This window comes from Heloderma suspectum, chromosome 2, assembly GCF_057233095.1.
Source record: "Heloderma suspectum isolate Gila_16-S chromosome 2, 16-S_ref, whole genome shotgun sequence".
Classification (NCBI taxonomy): Eukaryota; Metazoa; Chordata; class Lepidosauria; order Squamata; family Helodermatidae; genus Heloderma; species Heloderma suspectum.
In genome coordinates this window covers 117,466,081-117,493,325 of record NC_139459.1, presented here as the reverse complement: position 1 = coordinate 117,493,325, position 27,245 = coordinate 117,466,081, and positions in this window count along the sequence as shown.

Here is a 27,245-nt window from a genome sequence, read left to right as displayed (position 1 = left end):
CACAGAGACCACCCTGTCCCATCCATCAGCTAGAGAAGGGGCAGTTGCAGGGAGCTCACTTTCCCCTCCCCGTAAGAAGGAATGCTCTGCTCCAACTGCCTGAAGCTCTGGGACTGCAGAAGGAAGGTGAAAGAACACTCTGGCTGGCCCCATCCATCGGCCAAAAGAACAAGAGCTTCATTCAGGCAAGAACATGAGCAAGGGAAGATCAGTCCAGCCTGAAGGGCATTTAAATGCCCACTTATAGCTCACCATCATGTTCCAGCCTTGAAAAACTGGCCTCCCTCCTCTTCCATTCCCCTCCATTCCCCTTCCTTTGCATGTCTTGTCTTTTTAGTTTGAAAGTCTGATGGCAGCATCCCAGCAGGAAGTACTGATGTGAGTTGCTTCGGGAGACAATCATTGTCTGAAAAACGGGATAAAAATGTAGTCAGTAAGTAAACAAACAAACAAACGAATGAATGAATGAATAAATAAATAAATAAAAAGTGAGGATAGGCTGTAAATTGGTGTAATATCAAATTTAAAAATATTCATGAATATTATTGAATGGTAGAAGAATATTAGAAGCTACTGTTCAGACCTCAGTCTCTCCACCGTCAATCTCAAGTCTGCCTCGCTGTGTGGCCATTTCTACATGAGGTCTTTATCATGTGCTCATGGTCAGACACTCACGGAAGTTTGCGGGTCCCATACACAATGTTGTCATCCTCCAGGGCACCTCCTGCTCTTTGCAACCTTTATTGTGTGTGTGTTTTCATCATGATGGAAGTCTGTCCTTTTCCCTCCTTCTGCTATGATCCATGGTGTACTTATGAAATGGTGCTTTATCACCGCAATATCACATCACCATCTAGTGGCTTTATAATGAAACATATAGAACTTGCCCAGAAAGAAAAGAAAAAAAAATGAGGGGAAACCACATGGAAATGAGCAGATCGTAATCCCGCAAGGAATCCAGAAGCAGAAGCCCTGGTAAAGTTGTGGGATTTTATCTTCATGTAGAGCAGCACCCCACTCTCTTTCCACACCTTAGCTTTCCTCAGCTCAGGTGTGTGCTCCTCTGCCTCCCACAGTTAAGTTCTGTCCCAAGGCACAACAAGCAAGGCTCTGCAGTTGGTTACCAAGTCCTATAGAAAAGGTTGCACCTCTACCTCTACCTTATCAAGACTTCAGTCTTGACTAACAACATTTTTTTTTCTTTTGCCTTATCCTCCCTGGGGTCTGCCCAATTTTAGGAGGGACTTTGGTCCTTCTGCACTCCCCTCTTCCCAGTTCTCTGGGTGTGGTTGTGCATTTGCATCCAGATCAGTGGAAACACTGATCTCCATCATCTATTAGTAGTTTGCCATTCAGATGGAAATCACATTGGATATAAGGTGCCACAAGAGTCTTGTTTGTTCTGCAACTGACTAACGTGGCTACCCCTCTAGAATTTGCATCAAGATGTGCATCATAGTGCTGACATTCATTAAATGTGGATGCACAAACCAGGCTCAGTTCCTGATCCAGCAAGAGAACCCATTCCAAGAAGACTGATCCTGCATAAGGATCCATCTTTTTTTAGTTAGGGTGAAGGGAGCTTGAGAGAAGGAAAGAAAGATGAATGATGGGGTGGGATAGGTAGAAAGAAGGCAAAACCCATGGTAGTTTGGAATCCAGGGAATTCTGAAGGAAGCTAAATGAGTTCTTCTGATTACCTAGCAACATTTCTCAGGGGCTTAATGCATATCCCTAAGTTTCCAAAGAGTTTCACCTAAAATAAACATTTTCCCCCCTGATGCGCTTTGGCAATTAACAATGATAAAAAACCAATTACTGCTGGAATATGACAGATGATGACAAAACAAAAGCTAAAAATATTGTCTTGATACATATAGATTAATTGCTCATACTGTGAAATACAAAGATTGCAATCCAACACAAGGCTAAGTACACTTAAGTTCATTCATTTCAACAGATTTAGGCACGCTTCACTCTATCCTTGTGGTCAAAATTTATTGTTTCTTTACAGCTTTGTGTCTTAAATCTGATATTGATATATTAGCTTAGCTGTTAGTCCTTGACTCCTGGACACATGAAGTCTACTTTATGGTTTTTAAACTCTTATCATTTCATTCAGTCTGCTTAGTAGAAATAGAATGTGTAAAAACTCTCTCATACTAATCTGGGCTTCCCATGACTACATCAACTTCTGGTTTGATTTCTGAATATAATTCAGTGCTGTAAAAGATATGATCCTGTGACAGGAAAATGTTCTGCCAGTAAATGGAGAAAAAGGAATTGCAAAGTTTTGACCATTATACTGCCATTTTCATTCATCCCTGGACATCGGAATATAAACTTTATGCAAAACATTTCAGGGGATTTATAAATCAACTAAAAAACCTGCAGAAGAATGTCTGGGGTTCCTCAAAGTATTCCCTTTAGGGGAAAATGAGAAAAGGCAGGAGGGAACCATGTAGAAATAGGCTGACATCTGAAAAATTGGGGATGCTGTTGCCACTCTCTGAGAGTCAAATAGGACAAGAGAATGTGGTAGATTATAGTTTTATCGGTTGTTTATGGGCAATTGGGTGTCATGTTTTGCCATGAAGATGGGACTAATGGTCATCATCCTAATCCTCCACATGTCTGGTTCAACTTCTGACCAGTACCCAAAGATTCCTTCTTCTCTGCTAACAATTCTCCTCAGTCTTCTAAGTTCTCCTCATTTTGGTCCATGGCAAAGTTACCTATATTTTAAGCAGGATGGGAAAAACAGGAGAGGAGAGAACAAGCAGTCTCTGAAGCATTATACATTCAAAAATTTTGGCCATTCAGTTACAAAGTTTACTGCATTGAGATGTGATAGTCAGTAGCTTAGATGGCTTTTCAAAAAGAATTAGACAAACTCATGCAGGATATTATTAGCGATGACAAGTGTGACATGCAAGAAAATGTTGCAGAGTGGAGAGGCCACTCCCATCATCTCCAGCCAGCATGGCCAATGGTCATGCTGGCTGGGGATTACTGGAGTTGTAGTCCAACACATCTGGAGAGTGCTAGGCTGGAGAAGGCTGCTGTAGAGAGTTTGTATTCAGGATTTCAGCCAGCCAGTCACAGCCTTTTCCAGAATATTTGCATTACACCCTGGCCCCCCTCCTCACATGCACATTTTCCATTTTTCCCAACATTCAGACAGCATTCCATGCCCACTGAGCATGTTCAGTCCTCACTGGTCCGCTATACATCTCCTTTCCCCTTGAAGATTTTTCTCTAAAGGTTTTTTGTACGTCTGTAAACTTTGGGCTGCCCCCGCACCTACTAATACCTCCCTCTCAAGTGTGGATGGTGCTGTTTTTGTTTCATAAAGACATGAAGTTTGCGATTAGTATATAGGGCAGCTAAATTCAGCCTCTATGTGCAAAGGCAGTGTGCCTTTGTCAGACTTTGAAGCTTTGGGAAGGAAACTCAAGAACTCTGGGGCCCAAGTAGTTTTCTCATCCATCCTTCCAGTAGTTAGAAGAGAGGGATAGAAAGGGGAAAGAAAATACTCCAGGTGAATGACTGGCTACAAAGATGGTGCCGATGAGAGAGATTTGGATTCTGGGATCACAGGCTATACTTCCTGGAAGATGGACTGTTGGCAAGGGATGGGTTTCACCTCACAAAGGCTGGGAAGAATGTGTTTGGCCACAGCATGAAGAACTTTATCAGGAGGGCTTTAAACTGAATCCTACGGGGAAGGGAGATGTAAAGTTGGGGGTAACAATGGACGAAGGCTCATGCACCGCAACAGAGGGAACAGCTCTAATAGCGCCCGATAATAGTCTGCAGACACATGTAGGAAGAAAGCCAGACCATGAAGCACGTGGTCTTCGATGTCTATATACTAATGCCCAGAGTATGGGAAACAAACAGAACAAACTTGAACTCTTAATACAGGAGGGAAATTATGACTTGACAGATATAACTGAGACTTGGTGGGATGACTCTCATGACTGGAATACAGCAATTGAAGGATATAACTTGTTCAAAAAGAACAGGAGGAACAGAAAGGGAGGTGGGGTTGCACTATATGTTAAAAATACATATCTCTGCACAGAAATACAGGAGGATGAGCTTGGTAGCCCCATCGAGAGCATCTGGGTTAAAATAAATGGTGCAAAGAATAAAAGGAACATGTTGGTTGGAGCTACCCAATGAAGGAGAAGACGAGGATGAAACTTTTGAAAAGCAAATAGCCAATGTTTCAAGGAAACATGACGTAGTTGTAGTGGGAGACTTCAATTTCCCTGTTATTTGTTGGGAGACAAATTCTGCAAAACACGGCCCCTCCAGGAAATTCCTGACTTGTGTGGTGATAACTTCCTCCTACAGAAAGTTAACTAGAGGACTGGCTATCCTTGACTTGATCCTAACCAACAGAGATGACTTAGTGGATCAAGTAGCATTTACAGGAACTCTGGGGGAAAGCAACTATGTTATACTTGAGTTCTTGGTTCTAAAGGAAGCAAAAGCCGAGTGTAGCCAAACATGTACCCTGGATTTTAGGAAAGTTGATTTTTATAAACTCAGAACAATGATAAGTAAGGTCCCATGGCAAGCGACGCTACTGAGAAAAGGAGTCCAAGATGGGTGGGAGCTTTTAAAAAAGGAAATTCTCAAGGCACAATTACAAACAATTCCAACAAGAAGAAAAAGTGGAAGGCAACAGAAGAAGCCAATGTGGCTCCACAAAAAGCTTAGAGATGACCTGAAAACAAAAAAGCACACATATAGGAAGTGGAAGGAAGGCCAGGCAACAAAGGAAGAGTACAGGCAGGTAGCACAGAATTGCAGGGATGGCGTCATAGTTGGCTACAGAATCAGACGCAAAGAGTGCTTATCAATGGGACCTTCTCAAACTGGGGATAGGTAACGATTGGGGTACCGCAGGGCTCAGTCCTGGGCCCAGTGCTCTTCAACATTTTTATGAATGACTTGGAGGAGGAGGCTCAGGGAATGCTGATCAGATTTGCAGATGACACAAAATTGGGCGGAATAGCTAATACTTTGGAAGACAGAAACAAAATTCAAAGTGATCTTGATAGACTGGAGCACTGGGCAGAAAACAACAGAATGACATTTAATAGGGATAAATGCGAAGTTCTGCACCTAGGAATTAGAAAGCAAATGCACAGTTACAAGATGGGGGATACATGGCTCACCAACACTACAAGTCAGAAAGATCTTGGAATTGTTGTCGATCACAAGCTGAATATGAGCCAACAATGTGATGTGGCTGCAAAAAAGGCAAATGCTATTTGGGGCTGCATTAATAGCAGTATAGCTTCTCAATCCCGTGAAGTACTAGTTCCCCTCTACTCAGCACTGGTTAGGCCTCATCTGGAGTACTGTGTCCAGTTCTGGGCACTGCACTTTAAGAAGGATGCAGACAAACTGGAGAGGGTTCAGAGGGGGCCAACAAAGATGATCAGGGGACTGGAAACAAAGCTCTATGAAGACAGACTGAGAGAACTGGGCATGTTCAGCCTTGAGAAGAGAAGACTGAGGGGAGATATGATAGCGCTCTTCAAGTACTTGAAAGGTTGTCACAGAGAGGAAGGCCAGGATCTCTTCTCAATCATCCCAGAGTGCAGGACACGGAATAATGGGCTCAAGTTACAGGAAGCCAGATTCTGGCTGAACATCAGGAAAAACTTCCTGACTGTTAGAGCAGTGTAACAATGGAACCAATTACCCAGGGAGGTGGTGGGTTCTCCCACACTGGAGGCATTCAAGATGAGGCTGGACAGCCACCTGTCAGGGATGCTCTGACTTGGATTCCTGCATTGAGCAGGGGGTTGGACTTGATGGTCTTGTAGGACCCTTCCAACCCTACTATTCTATGATTCTATGATTCTATGACCAGATGCTGGAGATAAACAGGAAACGGCTATCATTGTCCTGCACTTGTGACCACCCAGAGGCTTCTAGCTGTCAGCTTCTGCACTAGATGAGCCTCAGTATGAACTAGCAAGAGAATCTTAGGCCTGGTCTACAGATGAAACTGAATTAGGCCATAGATCCTAAAGTAACAAAATAGGTGATACCATTTCAGATGACAGAGACAGTAGAGTGGGGGATGCCATTATGTACCAAATTTCCTATGAATAAAAAAAACTAGCACATCCAAGAGAAAGGCTCCATCGCAGCCCACTCCTGACAGGGCTGCTTCTTGGATTGCAGAGCATTGTTTTAGTGTATTCAAAAAGTGAACCCCATCCCCTTGCAGTCTGAAATGATCCAGTCTCTTCTAGCACATTACGATCCTTCCACCTCATTGTCATCTTGTTCTACTGCACATGAAGATACCTTGGATTATGATTTCTTTTTATGCATGGCAATTTGTATATATTTTGATGTGCATTTTTAAATATGCAATTTTGTATGCATTTTTTCAAATGTATACATTTTTGTGCATACTTTTTCAAATGAATGTATTTTTTTCAAGCGATTTCCCAATGATTAAAGCATTTTTGTGGGCATTTTTATATAATTTTTGTGTGTGTTTTTAAAAAATGTACACATTTATGTGTGCTTCCTTTTTTTCTTTTTTGCAAACTGCATCTCAGACTTCAGAAATGAATGGATTTCTGGTTTACTTTCTGGCATATGTTTAGGTTTGCGAAGTACAGATTTGGTATGTTTGCCTTGAAATGCGAACCAGATGAATTTCTCACCCATCCCTAAGTGCAATTCTAGATCTGTTTGCTCATAACAGCTAAAACCCATTGAGTTTCTTGGGGCTTACTCCCAATTAAGTGAGTATAGGATTGTAGCCCAAGGTCCATTCATGAATCTTCACATGAAAAAGTGGAGGCTGTGACTATTGACTGATTACACTTATATCTTGATATTCCTTAGGAAGACTCAAAGAAGCTTACCTGAGTTTGCAGGCAGTTTGCTGCCCAGGCACTGAACAGATCAAACCCTGCTCAGCTTTAACAATGCAATAGCATGATGTGCACTTGGTCCATACTTTGGTCTTTTTCATTTGATTGTTGGTTGTATTTAGGGATGTCAGAGGAATCCATTTGGGGAGTGAAGCCCAATGAGCTTTCCTTAGTTCCGCCCCCTGGACTTTGGTTCACTTTCGGCGGCAAAGCCTGCCCTGCAACAAGGGGGGGGGGTCAGTTTGCGTATTTTTCTGTATTTTTAAGTTGCACAAATTACAGCTGATTTTTGGGCAAATTTCCGTAATTTGCGCAAATTGCACAAATTGCACCCACAATTTGCACAAGTTATACAAATTTTGGTTGCAATTTCCACAAAACTCTATTTATGCACATTATAGCTCACCACACACACACACACACACACACAATACACAAAAAGTTCCCAGAGTTCGGAAAAAAACAGTGGCTTGCCCCGCAGAGACAAACTGAGTCAGGCATGCCACAGAACTCCATTGAGCCAAAAGAGAAATGGATTTGCCAGCGACAGACATCCCTAGTTGTATCAAATGGCTTCTACACAATTTATGTTTCTTGAACACAAGAAAGCACAGATCAAACTGGACCGAGAGTACTGGGACTGAAACTGTTAGAGTTTAGGAAAACCTAGATATTGTTTACCGATAGCAGTGGCATGAAAGGGCTGAGTTTATGTTTCACTGGAGCAATGCACTATTTGTCTTCACTACAAGGTAGTAAACATGCCCTCATTGGTCTGTATGATGTGAGTGATCACTCATAGATGAGGCACTCCTGAACCATGATGATGTCAAATTCTGTGATGCTAGCAAAAGAACACAGGCTTTACAAGAAGGCAGATTAGACAAAAATCAATCATGAGTTCAGTCCAAAAACATCATTAAAGACAAAGGATTTTTTTCCCATCCAATTAGCAGAATGGTTTGTTCTTTTTTCGAGTGAAGCAATGGAACAGCAATACAATGTAGAGAACCAAAAATGCAAAAAGAGACATTAAATGCTTTAGTCTAGCCCAAGCTAATATAGGAGGAATGAAAAAGATGTGGTATATAAGAGGAAAAACTTCTCATTTGACTCCATGACCTGAGAGAGAATGAATCAGCAATAACAGCCATTTCAAAGACTATTTTTTCCCCATTTTGATAGCAGTTTCAATGAGAATAGATTTCCAAAACAACATCTTAATATGACCAAGGGAAACCAGATGGGAATCCATTTTCAATTTTATACTGCTTTCTGATACTTGCCAGGTGCTCTTTGGATATGCACAGGCACCACTCCTGTTGTTGCTGCTTTGTCGTTTGTTTGTTTGTTTAAGAAATGGTGGTTGCCCTCTGGTCTCTGGATGCTGCTTTGAAATGTCAGAACAGTTCAAAGCAAGACCTCCCTTATCAATGCTTTAATAGTGGATGAGGTAGCTGATCTGGCATACATAACCAAGACCTGGGGGGCGGGGGTGAGAAGAGAAGAGTTAGTCTGTCCGAGCTTTGCCCACCGGAATATGTTCAGCATCAGGATAGACTTGAGGACTGGGGGGGGGAGGGTTGCTGTAGTCTTTAGGAATTCCATCTGCAGGCTCGCTGTCCATCTGACTACTGGTCTGGAGTGTTTTCATCTTGTGTTGGGTCAGTAGGACAGATTGGGAATTCTGTTGGTGTACCAACCACCCCACTGCTCAACAGTCTCCCTCTCTAAGCTCATAAAGCTGGTCTTGGGTGGGCTGTTGAGGTCCCCCAAACTGTTGGTTCTAGGGGATGTCAACATTCATGGTGACAGCACCTTGTCTGAGGCAGCTCAGGACTTCATGATCTCCATGAGAGCCATAGCACTGTCCTAGCATGTCATCTGCCCAGCACATGTAGCAGAGCATACTCTAGACTTGGTTGTCTCAACTGGACATGAAGATGGTGGCCTGAAGGTGGGGGACTTTAAATCAGTCTCTTTGTCATGCTCAGATAATTGCCTGCTGAGGTTTGGACTTACGGAAGCTTTTCCTCTCTGTAAGGGTGGGGGACCTATTAAGATGGTCTGCCCCTGGAGAATAATGGATCTGGATGGTTTCCAGGGGGCTCTGGGGAGGTTTCCAGTTGATATGGCTGGCTCTCCTGTCAAAACCCTGGTTGATCTGTGGAATGCAGAAATGACCCAGGTGGTTGACAAATTGCTCCTGAACATCCTCTCCAAAGCAGAGCTCAGGACTCCTTTGTAGTACACTCCAGAGGTGAGAGTGATGAGGCAAAATAGGAGATGGCTTGAGTGCAGATGGAAGAAAAACTCCTAATGGATGCAGTCAATGACTGGTGTGTGCCTATGGTCACATATGTTCAGGGGCAGTGAGAGCAGCAAAGAAGCATCATCTATTGAATCCTCTATGTGCCACCCAGTGGAGCTTTTCAGGGTAGTCTGGGCCCCTAAGGACATTGTTGATCCATCTGAGGCACATTTGCTAGGCACTTCCAGGGAGGAATGGGTGGATTCCCTACCTGCTGGTCCGTGGGGAATCCGCCTGTAGGGGGGGAGACGATCCATTCCTCCCCCGGAATCTTCTTTGGCTGGCTCCATGGCGATTCCGCAGAGCTGCCAGCCAGCTCCAAAGCTCCAGTGATATGGCTGCCATGCTGTATCGCTGGCTGAGGGGTATGGACTGCAGATGCAAATGGTGTCCAGGATGCCATTTGCGGCTGTAAAGGTCTTAGTTTACGGTAAATGCAGCCATAAATGGCTGCATTTAGCTTAAACTAAGACCATTATGGCTGCAAATGGCATCCTGGATGCCATTTGCGTCCCTGCTTCTTTTCACATGATAGGCTATGCAAATATTTGCATAGCCTATCGCGTGAAAAAAAAGCAGGGACACAAATGGTGTCCAGGATGCCATCTGTGGCCGTAAAGGCCTTAGTTTAGTATCGCTTGTGCTCTGGAGCCGGAGGATCCGGCTGAAGAGGATTCCGCAGGGATGCGGAGGTAAGTGTTCCGTTCTGCCATGGACTCTGGGGGACTGGATTCTTTAGTCTCTGGTCTCATTGGGGTCCATGGCGGACTTTACCATCACTACTTCCAGGATAAAATCTCTTGCATCTGTTGGGACTTAGACTCCAGTGCTATAGCAGGTGAAACATATGAGGTATTCAGATCGCAGCCTTGTTTCGTTTTCTTGGACGAGTTTCAGTTGGTATAGCTGAAGGACATTGACAAGGTGCTTGGACAGGTTCATGCAACCACTTCTGTATTGGATCCTTGCCCCTCTTGACTTATAAAATCTGGCAGGGAGGGAGCAGCTGGCTGGGCCAGGGAGGTGATTAATGCCTCCTTGAGAGAGGGACTGATTCCAGATTACCTGAAGGAGGCAGTGGTAAGGCTATTCCTGAAAAAACGCTCCCTGGACCTGGAAAATCTTAATAATTTGAGGCCAGTGGTAAATGTTCATCTCCTGGGCAAGGTCTTTGAGCAGGTGGTTGCCAGCTAGCTCCAAATGCTCCTGGATGAGATTGATTTTCAGGATCAATTTCAGCTGGGGTTCAGGCTGGGGTTTGGCATGGAAACAGCCTTGTTCACCCTGTATGATGACCTACGTTGGGAGAGAGACAAAGGGAGCGTGACCTTGTTTATTCTTCTTGATCGCTTCACAGTTTTTGATACCATGGACTATCTGGGATGATTCTCTGAGTTGGGAGTGGGAGGCCCTGCATTGCTGTTGTTTTGCTTCTACTTGGATAGTCGGCTCCAGAAAGTGGTGCTTAGGGAATATTGCTCAGCCCCATGGACTCTCCAGTATGGGGATCTACAGGGCTCGGTTTTGTCCCCCATGCTATTCAACATCTACATGAAACCATTCAGTATGGTCATCTGGAGTTTTGGAGTGTGCTGTCATCAGTATGCTGATGACATGCAGCTCTGTTTCTCATTTTCATCCTCATTGGGTGAGCCTGTGGATGTGCTAGATCAGTGCCTGGCAGCAACAACGGACTAGATGAGAGCTAATAAACTGAAACTCAATCCAGGCAAGAATGAGATGCTGTTAGTGGGTGGTTCTTCTGACTGGATGGAGGGTACTCATCCAGTTCTGGATGGGGTTGCACTCCCCCTGACAGAGCAGATTTGTAGCTTGAGGGTTCTCCTGGAGCCATCTTTGTCCCTTGAGGTTCAGGTGGCCTCAGTGGCATGGAGTGCCTTCTACCAACTTCAGTTAGTGACCCAGTTATGCCCCTATCTGGATTGGGATAACCTGGCTTCAGTTGTCTATGCTCTGGTAACCTCCAAGTTAGACTACTGCCATGCATTCTACATGGGGCTGCCTTTGAAGATGATTTGGAAGCTGCAGCTCATGCAAAATGTGGTGGCCAGACTGATTACAGGGACAAGACAATCCGAACATATCAGACCAATTGTGGCCCACTTACACTGGCTGCCTGAATGTTTCCGAGCCTGATTCAAGGTGCTGCTTTTAACCTATAAAGCCTGACATAGCTCAGGGCCACAATACCTAATACAGCACCTCTCCCAGTATGAACCTTCCCATACACTACATTCATCATCGAAGGCCCTCCTCCAGATGCCTGCTCTGAGGGAGGCCCGGAAGGTGGCAGCAAGGGAGAGGGCCTTCTCACTGGTGGCCCCCCAATTTTGGGATGATCTCCCTGGCAAGGCCCACTTGGTGACAACATTTTGGTGCCAGGTTAAGACCTCTGTCTTCTTTCAGGCATATAATGAGCTTTTAATCAGGTCCTAGTTTTTCTTATTGTTGATTGTCTAAAATTGTTTTAGATATATGTGTGTCTCTGTGTGTGCTGTCTGTTTATATGTTTGTATGTAAATGTTTTTTATAATGTATTTCTAATGGTTTTAATCTTTGTAAACCACCCAGAGAGCTTAGGCTATTGGGCAGTCTTGAATTGTAATAAATGAATGAATAGACTAATTCTAACTTGTTGCTCAAGTTAAGTTACTTGAGCAACAAGATAAGAAGCCCTCTTATACTCCTTCCTGCCCAGGAGGAGGCAAAGGCCAGCCAGGGCAGAATCAGTCCAGGAGGTTTTTCCTGAGAAGGTGTGGTGACATGGGTCACCTCATGGGGCAGTGGTCAGCAGTTCCTGATACTCTACTCTTCATTCTCTTCTTTATTCTGTTTTCCTTCTCATATATACTAACCACCCTGAACTCCTTGGAGGAAGGGTGGAGTTGTTATTGTTGTTGTTGTTCAGTCGTTCAGTCATGTCCAACTCTTCGTGACCCCATGGACCATAGCACACCAGGCCTTCCTGTCCTGTGCTCTCTTCCGGAGTGTGCTCAAGTCCATATTCATTGCATCGGTGATGCTATCTAGCCATCTCATCCTCTGCCGTCCCCTTCTCCTTTTGCCTTCAATCTTTCCCAGCATCAGGGCCTTTTCCAGGGAGTTTTCTCTTCACATTAGGTGGCCAAAATATTTGAGCTTCAGCTTCAGTATCTGTCCTTCCAATGAGCACTCAGGGTTGATTTCCTTTAGGATTGACTGATTTGACCTCCTTGCAGTTCAGGGGACTCTTAAAAGTCTTCTCCAGCACCACAGTGAAGCCATAAGCTATGCCATGCAGGGCCACCCAAAACAGACAGGTCATGGTGGAGAGTCCTGACAAAATGTGGTCCATTGGAGAAGGAAATGGCAACCCACTCCAGTATTCTTGCCAAGAAATCCCATGGAATGTATCACAGGGTAGAGTACCAATGGATAAATTTATTCTGTGAGAAAACTGGGTAGGGGAGGGGGGATCTCTGTAGCGTCACATTTTTAGACCTGCTAGTTATTCATGCTAGAGTTAATACAGACTTTTTGAAAGAATTACAGTGGCAGGAGGATAAAATGAATGAAAGTTTGAAAACAGTATTCTTGAATGAGCATTGCTGCAAAAACCCGACCAATACATTACTGCAGTGAGGTATCACAGAGAATCAAGGTTGCCTTGCTCAAATGCTAATTTATTATCCTTGGACAGTGGCTTCCAGATGTTCTACCATCAAAGAACCATTTCTACAGTGACCTGATTGCAAAGGAAATGTTGCAGAATATTCTGGGTAGTACTCTAGTGGATACCCTTAGTTCACACAGAGCTTGTGCCAGGCCTTTCCATCAGTCTGAATTAAATTAGGGTTCATGTCATATGCATTGCATTACTACACATCACCATGAGAATGTGTAAGAGAAGATGCATGGTGTTCTGTTAAGGTGATGGCCACACATTAGCACAGTGTGTTGTTCTGACCTTGGAGGTGACAACCTTCAGCTGCTCTAGAGATTGAGACAAGGGAGAGACAGTGATTTGTGTGTGTTGGTGGTGGAGAGGTCATAATGACCTTGAACGCAATATATCCATATTCATTTCTAGCTGTGCTGTTGAAATCCAAGCCAAACCTGATGGTGTCAGGGGCAACGTTTAGTTAGGACAAGTATTTTGGGTTTTTTTTTCATGTCGATGTGGGAACCAGAAGGGACAGCTGTTTTATTCCAACCCAAATCTTAGTCCCTTGCATGAGATATCAGGGAAAAAAGTTAAGTATACGGTAGTCACTGACTTCAAATTAAGTGGTAATGAATGCAGATTTCCATGAAGATTCCACGAGTTGGTAATTACAGTTTTATTGCAATTGGAAATGGTGAAATAAACTCGGTCTCCACCGTCCCATCCATGTAATTGATGAGTTAATTTGTCTTTAGCACTCTTGCTGTTCTAATATTTCTCCATCGACACCATGAAAATTAATAGGATGCAAAATGTATAAAATTATACCCACCCAAAAGCCACTGTACAGTTCCAATGAGGCATATTTATTTCATCTGCTGATGGTGCAGGGTCACCAGCATTTTTTTTTTAATTCCCACCCCCCACCCCACCCCAACGCTTCTCAGTGACATTTTCAGACTTGACATTATATGACATTTTCAGTTTAATATTGCTAATACTCTGGCTGCAGAATTAAAAGTACACCCAGAGGAAGGTCTGAGCTGAGGCACATCAGCAAAAATGTTGCTTGGGTTCTTGTCCTAACCAATATTTACATGTAAACAGCTCTCAAGGTAAATGCCTTGATTCATCTCCCCACCGGCCTCTGCCATTCTTATACTTGTCATTGCAGTTCCTAAAGCATAGTGGCACCAGTTCCAATGAGAAGACTGTTTTGTTTTGTTTTTAAGGTCCTTTGAAGAGTAGACTTGGCTAGGAGATAACCAGAAGAAATAACAAAACACTGGTTCGACAGGTCCAAACTTAGATTTTGTCTACCCATGCAGTACAGCCTTCTCCAACCCAGTGTCCTCCAAATGTTTTAGACTTCAGTGCTCAGCAGCCCCAGCAGCATGGCCAATGGTCAGGAATACTGGGAGTTGTAATCCAAAAAATTCAGGATGGCCCCAGCTTGTAGGGGTGTACGGATTCCCCACCTTCTGTTCTGGTGGGGAATCCGTGGGGTTGGGAGGCGATCCATTCCTCCCCCCTGGAATCCTCCAGAGCAGTTCCGTTCCACTCAGATTCCGGGGGGGGGGGGGACTGGCTTGGGGGTGCTTACCTTCCCTCCTGCCAGCCAGAGCCGTTCGCCTTCTCCCTGTCCCTACTGATTGCCATGTCTTAAAAAAAAAAAAAAGTGTTTAAAAAAACACATGTCTTTTTTTAAAAAAAAGATTCATGGCAAAATAGAGCCATCTTGCATATAAGCCTATGGACACATAGTCTTATACGCAAGATTCATGACTCTATTTGTGTATAAGTCTATGGGTACATCCTCCCGATCTCCTTTTTTTGTTTTTTTAAGACATGGCAATCGGCAGGGACAGGGAGGAGGAGAACGGCTCTGGCTGGCAAGAAGTACACGAGTGCCGTTCTGCCTCCAGTCCTCCTGGAGTGGAGGTAAGTGGTCCCGATCCACTGTAGAATCCGGCCTCATCTGAATCTGCAGCGGATTTCTCTGACATCCCTATCAGCTTGGGGAAAGTTAACACAACAGGTTGAGGTGGTAGAATCTTGAGGTATCAGAACTGAGCAAATGTTTCAGACCCTACTTTTAAGTGTTCCCCCACATGAAAAAGAAAGCCTCCCCGATAATTTAAAAAAAAAAACCTAGCACATCATGTAGAAAGGTTCTAGCTTAGCCCTTTACCTGCTGTACTGGTTTTCTGTTGGGAGATAATTTTAACATAGGGTGCAATCTTATGGCGATAGGAAGCCGCTTCTGAACTCAGAGGTGACTGCCTATCTAGTGCAGGGCAGGAGAAGCAAGGAGGGGATCGTTCCCTCTGTGCTTCTCCTGCCCTGCATTTGCAGCTAGACAGCCAATTTCGGCTGTCTAGCCGCAGGAAGGCAGAGCGGGGGAGGAGGCTGCCAGACGACACAAAGGATGTGTCATACCAGCATTTCCACCTTCCCCGCCCCGGAACACCCCCTGGAATGCTCCATTTTGGTCGCTCCGTGCTCCTCTTCCAAGTCCGGAGCATGGGGCCATTCTGTGCTGCCTGTGAGGCAGCATGGAAGGGGGAGGGTTGGTTCTCCAGGAACTGACCTCACAGCGTGGGCTCTGAGGTCGGATCCCAGAAACCCACATATCCTATGACTAGCGGCCATAGGATTGCTCCCTTAGGGGAGCATTCAAGAATGTGATACCTCATCTAAAGTAGCCTAAAGCCAATTCTACCACCCTGGACTTCTGTCACCACTCATTTCTGCTACGTCTGTAGACCAGGCCTCAGATTTTAATGAACTCATTGCACAGAAAGGGAGGTGGATTGAGGTGGAATAATTCTGGATTATACCACTTCAGACTGTGAGTATCTTTTCATAGCAACTTTAGCACCAGTAAAATATATATATATATATATATATATATATATATATATATATATATATATTCTATGTGAAAAAAAAAGGTCCCAGCACCAAACTAGCACATCAGGCTGAACACTATGCTAAACCTACCACTGTGGTGTGCATGTGCTAGATGCATGGTCATGTCTTAATGCGGGCTACTTTATACATGGCAGCCTTTGTAAAATGCTTTGAAACTTCAACTGGTCCAGACAGAACACAGCCTCCAGAGTTCTGACTATGGATGTGAGAATTTAGTTGTGCTTCATTTTTGACTTGGATTTGCCCCCTTCACATCTCTGAATGTGAACACACACATGAGCCCATTTTTCAAGTTCACATGTTCCCAGACTTGTGTTCATGTTCACAAAATGTGTGCTTTAAAAAAAAAAAAGTGTGTGTTTTGAAAAAAATGGCTACAGGCGCCATTTGCGTTCGCTATTTTTTGCCGTTCTAGCCTACGTAAATATTTACGTAGGCTAGAACAGCTAAAAATAGCGAACGCAAATGATGGCAGCCATAGCCGCCGCCATTTGTGTACGCTGCGCCCAGCCAGGAGACCAGCCACTGCCGCCCCCTCCCCCTCCGCCGCCACCCCTGCCGCTGCCGCAACTGCTGCACCTGCCACCGCACCTGCCACCGCCGCGCCTGCTGCCCCCGATGCCGCAACTTCCGCTGCCCCCGCCGCCCCCGCACCTGCTGCCCCCACCGCTGCACCTTCCATCTCCGCTGCACCTTCCACCCCCGCCGCCGCCCCCACCGCCGCCACACCTTCTGCCACCGCTGCACCTTCTGCTGCCCCCGCCGCCCCTTCCGCCGCTGCTGCCGCGCCACCGCCACCCCAGTACCGCCTCACCCGCTGCCAAAGCAGCCACCGCATCCGCCACATCCGCCCCAGGTAAGTGCCGTCCTGGGGGATTCCGCAGGGCAGGCGGGGGGGCAGGAGGCCATTCCGCCACGGATTCCGGGGGGCCAAATGCCAGTGCGTTCGGCCTCACTGGAATCCGTGGCAGAATTCTCCGCCATCCCTATCAAAAATGCATTCTGAAATGCAGACTTTCCCCATTTCAATGAGAAGAAAAATAGATTGTAAATGAAAATGGGAGCAAGAAGGACCGCGCTTCAAAGTAGAATTCAGAGAACCTGGGTGAGGTCAAGCCTCAGTGATTCTCCCATCCGTCGTTCTAACTAGGGCAAAGTGTACAAGCCATATTATTCTGATACTATTCTATTTAGAGCTGTGCACAAATGGCCTCTTGAAATTCTCCACTTTACTTGTGGGCAGAGAAATTTGGGAGACAATTTCACCAAATTTCTCCAGGGGGAGGAAAAATTCTCAACCAATTCTCCCAGGTAGGGCTCCCCATTGGCAGGGCTTCTAGTGCAGCTTCTTTCCTTTGGGATAAGGGTTTGGGGTTTTTTCATTCTGTAGTAACATCAACTATCTTGCCAGGCTGGCCCCCAATTTGCATCCACTGCAATGCAGGTGGGGGCAATGTTGTTTCCAGCTCCAGGGATGAGGTGGAGTTAGTGCTCTGTCAAAATCCATCCTCCAATTTCTTGAACGTTTTCTCCCCCCCATGAAAGAGCCCTGGAATATATGCAGTAATAAGTGCCTCTGAGCATGTCTAGAATGTTTTCCTCACACCACTGAAGAACCAGAACCAGTCTCTGGAGAAAGCTTTCTGATCACACAGTAGAACTTAAAACTAGGCCTGTACCTAATAATACTCCTGTGAATTAAAGGGCAGAATTTGCAAGGTGTTTTTTATTATTATTATTTTGGAGGGGCAGAGATTTTCCTCTGTATTAGGTGGGAGGTCAGTGCCATAGGGTCCAGCCAATCTACATAATAGCAACATCCATACATTAGTTTCCAGTGCAGCATTGGAGAGCCACAGGGAATTAGCTTTATACCATCAGCCCTATGTATTAAAGATGGAGCCTGAGAAACAGTACCCAAATAAGTCCAACAAATGTCATATAGTCCAACCATCTAAATTCTTGTATCCATCCTTGGTAAATCACAGTCCTATTTCATTCCTATTTTGTTTCTATAGGCTGTTATACCATGAGGAATATCTATTGTGGGCATTTGAGATTTAGTGTGGAGGGGGAGGGGGCCTAATGATACAGTTTAGCAACATGGCCCCTCAGGTACAAACTTTTGCTTCTCTTTATTAGGAGTTGTTAGTTATGACCAGGCAGAAACCAGAAGAAGACTTGCCTTGGTTCTAATAAAAGTTTCAACCTCTTTTCTGCTGGGTTATTGTGGAATTATGACATAGGGAATTTCTGGGCTACTTTTGAAATTTTGTTAGAGTTCAGGATTCATCCTCTTTTCTCCTGGGTCTACAGAAGTTCAGCTTCTGAGGCATGGAGGTGGTGGCTGCATCTGGTCTTAGCTAGGGATGGTGGGGAAATTTGTTCATCTTGCAGTTTAATATGAATTTACCTAATTTTCCCCTTTTGAACAAATATGCAAGCCAAAATTCAGTCATCCTTTGAAATTTGCACTTTTCCGAATTTTGCAAAGGAGTTCCCCATTTACAGAAATGGTAAAGTGCACAGAGCAATCTGTATTAGGGTAAAGTGCACAGACCAATCTGTATATTAGTAATATACAGCTATGCACAAATGGCCCTATTTGTGGGCAGAGAAATTGGGGGGACAATTTCACCACATTTCTCTTGGGGGAGGAGAAATTCTCAACAGTTTTCCTCAGGTAGGGCTCACATTGGCAGGGGCTGCAGCACAATGTCTTTGTTTCTTTCCATAAGCGTTTTTTGGTAGGGGTTTGTGTAGGGATGTACGAAAGTCACTTACCTTTTCGCAGATGTGATTCACGGTAGAGGGGGAGGCGCTCCGTCCCTCCCCCCGGAATCCTCCCTGGCTGGCTCCGCTCCGCAGCAGCTCTGCGGAGCCTCTGGCCAGGGCCGTCCACAGCCGGAGTTCTGGCCACGGCCGGGCTGCTGTGGATGCAAATGGCGGCCGCTGTAGCAGCCGCCATTTGCATCCTGCCAGGCTGCCGTGATAGGCTACGTAAGTATTTACATAGCTTATCATGGCAAAGAGCAGGCATGCAAATGGCGACCGCTACGCTGTTTGCGCCACTGCTCTTTCCCTGATAGGCTACGTAAGTATTTACATAGCCTATCACGGTAAAGGCAGCCACGCAAATGGCATAGTGGCTGCCATTTGCGTAGCTGCCTTTACCATGATAGGCTACATAAATACTTACATAGCCTATCACGGCAGCTTGGCAGGATGCAAATGGCAGCTGCAGCAGCTGGCTGAAAGACCATCTGCCGCCGGAGCCCCAGGTAAGTTTCATTCCAGGGGGATTCTGCGAGGTGGGGGGGGGGAGGCCATTCTGCCAGTGCATTCGGCCTCACTGAAATCCGTGGTGGAATCCTCCGCCATCCCTAGGTTTGTGCTGCCACTAGAAGTGTAAACAGCATCAACTGTGTTGGCAAGCTGGCCACCATTTTGCCGCCACCACAATGCACGTGTGAGAGGGGCAGTGTTGTGTTCAGCTCCAAGGAAGAGATGTAGCTGGTACTGAGCCAAAATCTGTCCTCCAATTTTCTGTAACTTTTCTACCCCCAAGAAAGAGGCTTCCATTTTTTCTGCCTCATTTTCATGGCATTTTATAATTTATTTTTAATTTATTTCGGTGGTGTTTTTGAGCATACCTAATCACTGCGAGGTGGCCAAGGGTGCTATGCATATGTTTTATCTCTCTATTATACATCTCTCCATTGCTCTACAGCCTCCCAGGCTACCTGCACTTCCTGATCTGAAAAAGCCTATGGGAGGAATTACCTTGTGATGTCTTCCCCTGGGCTGCAATTGAAGTACAGGAAGCTGAGGAGGCTACAGGCTGCCAGAGAGATGATTGTACAGTGAAAGACAGGACACTCTCACACACTCCTCGGCCACATCCTAAGTAAGGTAAGCCCAAGAAACCCAAACCCAACCCATTAGAAATCACTGGCATTTTCTTCGCCATTGAATTTCTTTTTGAAAGAAATTTCTTTTCAACCAAATTGAATGAGGATGGTCGGAAAATATGTGGGAGTAATTTTTGGCACACCACTAGTGAAAATAACATTCAAAAATGCATTATATTAGGAAAATTGCTTACAAAAATGTGCTTTAGGCAACATTGTGTTCAAAAGTACATGCACTAGGAGAAATGCACACACATGTTCATGCCAACGTTACAAACAAATCTCAGAGTTGAGAATGAACTGAACATAAGATTACAGAAATTAGACACTGGAAGAAGCTGAAATTGACAGATTTGTCCATCTCTAGACTTGGAACACAAGAAAATAAATGTATAGTCATGTAAAGTGAGCCACCATGCCAGTGGTAGGCTGGGAGGTGGGGGTTCTAGTCCCCACTCGGCCATGAAGCTCACTGGGTGACTTTGGACCAGTCACTGACTCTCAGCTTAACCTACCTCACAGAGTTGTTGTGAGGATAAAATAGAGGGGAGGGGGATCATGTATGTTGTCTTGAGCTCCTTGGAGGAAGGGCAGAATTTGCACATTTGGGGGGGATTTGCACATTTTGAGGGGATCTATGCATTTTTACTAATGCAACTTTGCACGAATTTGGGAAATTGGAAAAAAATCTGATTCCACCACGACAGAATGAAAGGCATCTGACAATCTGAGAAATGCAGATGGAATGGTTTTTACAAAATCTGTACAACCCTAGGTAGAGCACCTGCTTTGCATTCAGAAGGTCCTAGGTTCAGTCCTTGACATTTCCATTGTAATGGAATTGGTTGGAGGTGATGGGAAAGGTTTCTGCTTGAGACTGCTGCCAGTCGGAGTAGTCACTATTGACCTAGACAGACCTGGTATAAGGGATGTTCCTATATTCCGATAATCTCTCCATCTGTGCCCCCATCCAGCAAAGTAGATGGGGGCACAGTTCATGGGGGCACATGGGAAACCATTCCAACTTCTCAACATGAGCACAGTTTGGCCTCAGAAACTGGTTGAAAGCATACATGACCTCCATAGAAAAGATGGCCCAATACAGAGGCATCCAAATGGTTATGAAGGAGGCCTTGTTGGTCATTCTGCAAGTGATAGAAGGTCACCAGGCAACTGCATGTAAGTGGGCCTTCTTGGTAGTGGCATCCACCCTCTGGAACACCCTCCCATGTGTTGTTTGAGAGGCAGAAACTGTGGTGAGCTTTAAATGCCTCTTGAAGACATAGTTGCTTACACAGGCCTTGCCCTGACTTGCAATGTACTATGACACTGCTTTGTTTTATTATTGTCTTTGTTGTAATGTTTTAAATTATTTCTTATTTTATATTATCTTTACACTGTTTTTACATTGTTTCTTTATACTGTATTATATATGTATTGTGAATCACATAGAGATTTTAGGATATTAAGTGGTATAAAAGTAGTATAAATAAACAAACATGCAGGACTGGATCTTCCAGTCCAGGTTTACTCCACCAGATGACATTGCTTTCCCCTTCTACAGGCATACATGGGGGGGGGGGGAATTGAGAAGTTGGCCAGTGCATATATGAGGAAGCCTAGCATTACTAATGCAGCTATATAAATAATATCAGGCATGAAGCTCATTTCTATTTTCTTTGCCACATGGTCGTTTTAATGATTATGTTTGTGTACACTGTGGAGGAGAAGCTTCAAAAACTCCCATTTTCTCATGATTTTACTGAGCATTCAAGTGTATATAATAGCTGTTTTCCCCCCTGTAGCATCTGTCTCCTGTTCTCCTCCCATATATATCCCCCCACCCCACCCCCCGCGCGCGCCTTTTTTAAAATGTAATCTTCTTTCAGCATACACGGCTCCATCTATTTTCATTGCCTTTCAGTTTTCCCAGCCATTCTAATGATTGTAACTAAGAAAATGCTTCTTGTAAGAAGAGAATTTGTTAAACGGAGAGCTAATATTATGCTTGTCTTTCCATGTGGCCTTGATGCTCCTGTCTAGCTTTAAAATTAATTAACAGAGACATAAAATGGAAGGTGGGAGGGAACTGGGTGGTTCCATGAATAACGAGCTTTTCAAAGTTGCCATCAGCCAATATAGATAACTATCATTTAGAGCTTCCCTATATTGATTGTGTGGTCTATCATATATTAAATTTCAGACTCTAGATACCAGCTGTATCATGATCACGGTGTCTAGAAATCTTCATGGATTCCGGCCCAGTGTTTTTCTTGGTGGTACCAGGTGGGGCTTCTGGTCATCTGTAAATGGTTCACTTGACACAGTTCCTACCATCTCTCATGTCCCTTTGGATGTGTAGGTGAGAATTTCATTTCAGTTTGGTTTTGATAAGAATTTACCAAAATTTGCAAATTTTCTCTATTCAGGGCAAATAGAGCTTGAAATTTATTTATTTTTAAACTGAATGTGGGAGAAACTCAGACTGACAGATTTATCCATCCAAGCCCAAAGCTTTGGATGCTTAGGTCTTAAAAGTCTGGGTTTGAAACCTTGTGTATTCAGTCACATTAGTGTGTGCTTGCTTGCTTGCTTGCTTATTTATTTATTTATTTATTTATAAACATTTCTATCCTGCCCTATATCATTAAGATCTCAGGGTGGCATACAGATGAAATCAATTTAAACAATATAAAACAATAAATAATTTAAACAGCTAAAAACATATTAAGCCATTAAGCAAGCTAATACCAAGTAAAATATAAAACAATAAAACAGTTAAAACAGTGTGCTACTTTAGGAAATGCATTTAGCCCTCAAAGGCTTTGGTAAAAATCCATGTTTTTACTTGGCACCAAAATGAGACCAACATCTGTGCCAATTGGGCCTCCAAGGGGAGGGCATTTCATAACCGGGGTGCTACAGAAGAGAAGATCCTCTCCCACATCCCACCATAGCATATGTCTCACACTGGTGGGACGCAGAGGAAGGCCCCTCCAATGGATCTCAGTCCTCGGGCAGGCATATATAGGGAGAGGTGCTCCCTCAAATATCCTTCTGTCTCTACACACATAGCCCCTTTCCTAGTGTTTGACAAGTCCCAACTGCCTTTCCTTAGTGTCTTAAAAGAAAAGAACTGAAGGGGGAAAATTGCATCCTGCAAAAGATGAACAAAAATCTCTATACTCATTGAAATGCATTCTGCAAATGAGCATGATCAGCATAATTTATATTGCTAGAGCTGAATCCAGGTCCCCCTAAAAGCAGAATGAATGAACAAAGACAGATGACTTATTGTGAGATTTACATCAGCTAAAGTTGTTCTTCGCCAGGAATCCTGCCTGTACAAGAGCAATGCTCTTAAAAGGAAGGCTCATGCATGTTGATAAACGTATTGATAGCCCAGGTAATTTAAATAGGCTGGCATGTCATACACGTTTCTCTATCCATTAGACCGAAGACAGATGAAAGAAGGCATTGCAAAGTACAGTGTTCTGGACTTGAGTTAGTAATAAGTTCCATTTTAGCAAGGCTAGCCCATTTTCTTTAACAAGTGAGGAACATTTGTGCCCATGAGCTGTTGTTATTATTATTTCATGTCTTATTTCAATGATTAAGATGACACTGCTAAGCCCTGTACTGAGAAGTGAGTTCCATTGAAATCAATGGTGCTGCATACAGTTAAGCACTTAAGTCCCATCATTTCTGATGGAATTTATATACCTTTACCTTTATCACTAAAAAAGCTCAAATTGGCTGTAATCCAGAGGCGAGTACCCAGATAGAACATTGGTATGTGTTTCAGTGCAACTATAGCGGGCTCTGCACATATCACAAGTCATACCGATCAATTCCTCTACATTTTAAAAGCATTAGTGGCAAGGGTGGGACTCTTGTAGCAAAACTGATGCCCTCTTCTACACACATTCAAAGGACTCACTGCATTACAGCCATGCTTGTGCACACATACAGTGGGTCCAAAATACAAAAAAAAAGAAAAAAAGCCAGTGTATTGTAGCTTAACGCTTTTACTCCTAGAAACTAAGGAGAAGCATTTCAACCTTTTATATCGTTTAAACCTTTTCTATTTCAACCTGCACAAAAGCCAGAAAACCAGCAAATGATTGGTGGGCAAGGGAAAGTGGGTGGGGCAATGAGAAGGGGTGTGGCCAAACATGGCTGCCAGACTTGTAGTCCCCCATTCCGGTATTAGGGGATGCTCCTTGTACACAGTTGGGGATTGCACATTCTGATACATCTTTTTGGTGGAATGTTTTTTTTTTTTTAAAGAGTAATGAAAAATCAAAGCAAAAACAACACCCACCATGTTTTCTACAAAATACTACTACTACTACTAATAATAATAACCCTTCAGTTTAAAAGCATTTTTATTTTAATGGGAAGCATCAGCCAGTATGAGAAGATGATCAATCGTGGCTTGACCTTTGTCATTTTCCATGTACTATTCACCAGATTAAAACACACACACACACAACAAACAACAACAACAAAACAGCCCTGACCATTGTACCATCAAGCTGGCAAAGGGGAGAAAATCATCATCTGGTTACAAATAAAAATGAACAGTTCATGAACTAAAAGAGCATGAAGGTTGCAAACTTGTTTGAGGAATACCTGCAAATGGCAAATACATTAATCAAAAGCAAGGGCAGCTTATAAACAACTCATGAAAAGGAGGGGGGAAAGAATTTGTCTGACAACTTTATTGGCAATGAATAATTGGACCATTTCGAGAGAACGAAGTGCATGAACTTGAATGTAGCTTTGCGTGCAAACTCTTTTCTTTTTCCCCAGCAACCCAAAAACAACAGAAGTTTTACACTGATTTGAAACGATGTATGTGAGCAACCATGAATGGCACAATGCTGCCTGTGTGCTTTCAGAACTACTGTATGCAGAGGTGCCCCCATTTTAGTCAGTTCAGAGTTGGGAGTACTCTTCAGAAGCAGCCTCATACCAAGTCACACCCTTGGTTCCATCTAGGGATGTCAGAGAATTTCTCCACGAATCTCCGGGAGGCCGAATGCCAACACATTCGGCCCCCCGAAATTGGTGGAGAAACGGTCCGCCACCCCCCCCGCCACCCCCCCGGGATGGGACTTACCTTGTGCGAATGTCCCTCACGGCAGCGGCTCCCGGCGGCGGTGCGGTGGCGGCAGCGGCCGGTCTTCTGTCTGGCTGCCGCCACTGCCATTTCCAAGTAAAAAAACAAACAAACAAACAAACGTGATAGGCTACGTAAAGATTTACGTAGCCTATCACAGCTAGATTTTCAAAAAACACTGTAATAGGCTACGTAAATCTTTACGTAGCCTATCACGGCTGACTTTAGGGGGGGGAAGCGTGTACACAAATGGCGGCGCCGATGGGCGCCGCCATTTGCGTTCCTTATTTTGGCACGGGTAGTCTACGTAAATATTTACATAGACTACGGAGAAAATAAGGGCAACGCTATTTGCGTTGCCCTTATTTTCTCCGTAGTCTACGTAAATATTTATGTAGACTACCCGTGCCAAAATAAGGAACGCAAATGGCAGCGCCCATGGAAGCCGCCATTTGCATACATTTGAATTTTTCTCAAAGTCAGCCGTGATAGGCTACGTAAACATTTATATAGCCTATCACGGCTGACTGCAGGCCAGGGACGCAAACAGAGGCGGCTACGGCCGCCGCCATTTGCGTCCCGGCAGGAGCAGAACTTTCACAGCCGGAGAGGCGGGGCACTCCCCCCGGCCAGAATTTCAGCGGGGAGGGACGGAGCGCCTCCCCTTCACCGCGAAGCAAGCTTCGGGATCAGGTAAGTGACTTTCGTCCATCCCTAGTTCCATCTAGCTCGGTATTGTCTATATGGACTGGCAGTGGCTCTCCAGGGTTTCAGGCAGAAGTGTTTTCTAGCCCTACCTGGAGATGTCTCAGATTGAACCTGGTACCTTTTGCTCTTTCACACTGAGCTACAACTCTTGCAGAGTTGGGAATTTGTGGTCCTCCAGGTGTTTTGGCCTACAGCTCCCAAGATCCCTCATCACTAGCTATTCTGGCTAGGGCTGATGGTAGTTGTAGGCCAAAACATCTGGAGGGTCATCTCTGCTTTTGAGAGTGCAAGCCATCTTCTCTAGAACAAACAACAATTTGAGTTCCTTCCAGCCTCACCCATAGGTTTTTGCTATTCCAGGTTTTAAGGAGCAACAAAATGGGGGAGGCGGGATGTTAGGATATGGCAAGGTAGAAAACTGTGGTGTTGTGCAGTAGTGGTGTTGCCAATGTTTGTAATTATTTTATTCAGCATATTATTATTTAACACTTATAAAGTACCTAACATTTTCTAAGCACTTGCACAGATATAGAAAGATAAGAACTGGCCGATCTTGGCTGAATTATAAATTGAGCACCATTTCTCTAAGAAATTTTAGGGGAACCTGGATTCTTCTCTGGCTCAGGATGTTAAATGATCTTCTGTGAATGTGCAGTCAGAGATCAGCAGACCAGGCATGCAAAGCCAGCTGTTTTCTAGGCACATCTGCACAAGTTCTTCAATATTAGCCCCTTAGTCTTGATGAATCTCTCTCCCAGTGCACATCCTGACCAGACTACTCAAACAAGTCGCCTTTTGTTTGTGAGCATTTTCTCAATTTGGGCCACAAAAGTTCCCAGATTTTGGGGAAAAGCCACCAGCTCAGCTCGGAAATGTAAGCCAAGCCAGGGGCTCCAGGGAAATCCTGTGAGCCCCCAAAGGTCCCAATTTCCCCATGACAGCCATCCCTATCAAGAACTGGTCTCCACCCTCTTCCTTTTTCCTCCACTCCCCTTCCCTTGTGTGTCTTGTCATTTTAGTGTATAAGCCTGATGGGAGGGCTTCTCTCTCTCTCTCTCTCTCTTTAATTGAAGTGAGCTGCTTTGGGAGACAAGAATTGTCTGCAAAGTGGGATAAAAAAATACAGTAAGTAATTCAAAGTGCAATCTTATGCATGTTTAGACATAAATAAGTGCTACAACTCCCAGCATTCCCTAACTAGCAATGCTGGCTGGGGAATGCTAAGAGTTGTAGGACTCCTTTTGGTCTAAATATGCATAGGACTGTGCCCTAAATTCCCAGGAGACAATGCAATGAAGTGCATGCACATGGCCCCATTATTGTGCATGCACCACCAATATGAGCCAATAGAGATCTCTTGAAAACACACACATTTCCCCCCCTGTTCAACACTCACCAAGAATGCTGAATAATACTGTGCCAATCCCAAATTGATCCTAGAGGAATCTGCCCATCACTAAACAGTGCTGCATTTACACAGAAATACAGAAAACAGGACATGTGACCTGCCTATGCTTCCAGCTCTCCTTGCATTATATAACAAACTGCTGTGAATTTGGCCATTGCATTAGGGATTACACAGGGAATTGGCATGGAGTGAGCCTTCCCCGGTGCCTTGGGTTGGATATTGAAAATCACAGGAGAGGAAAAATCAAATAATGCTCAGACATTA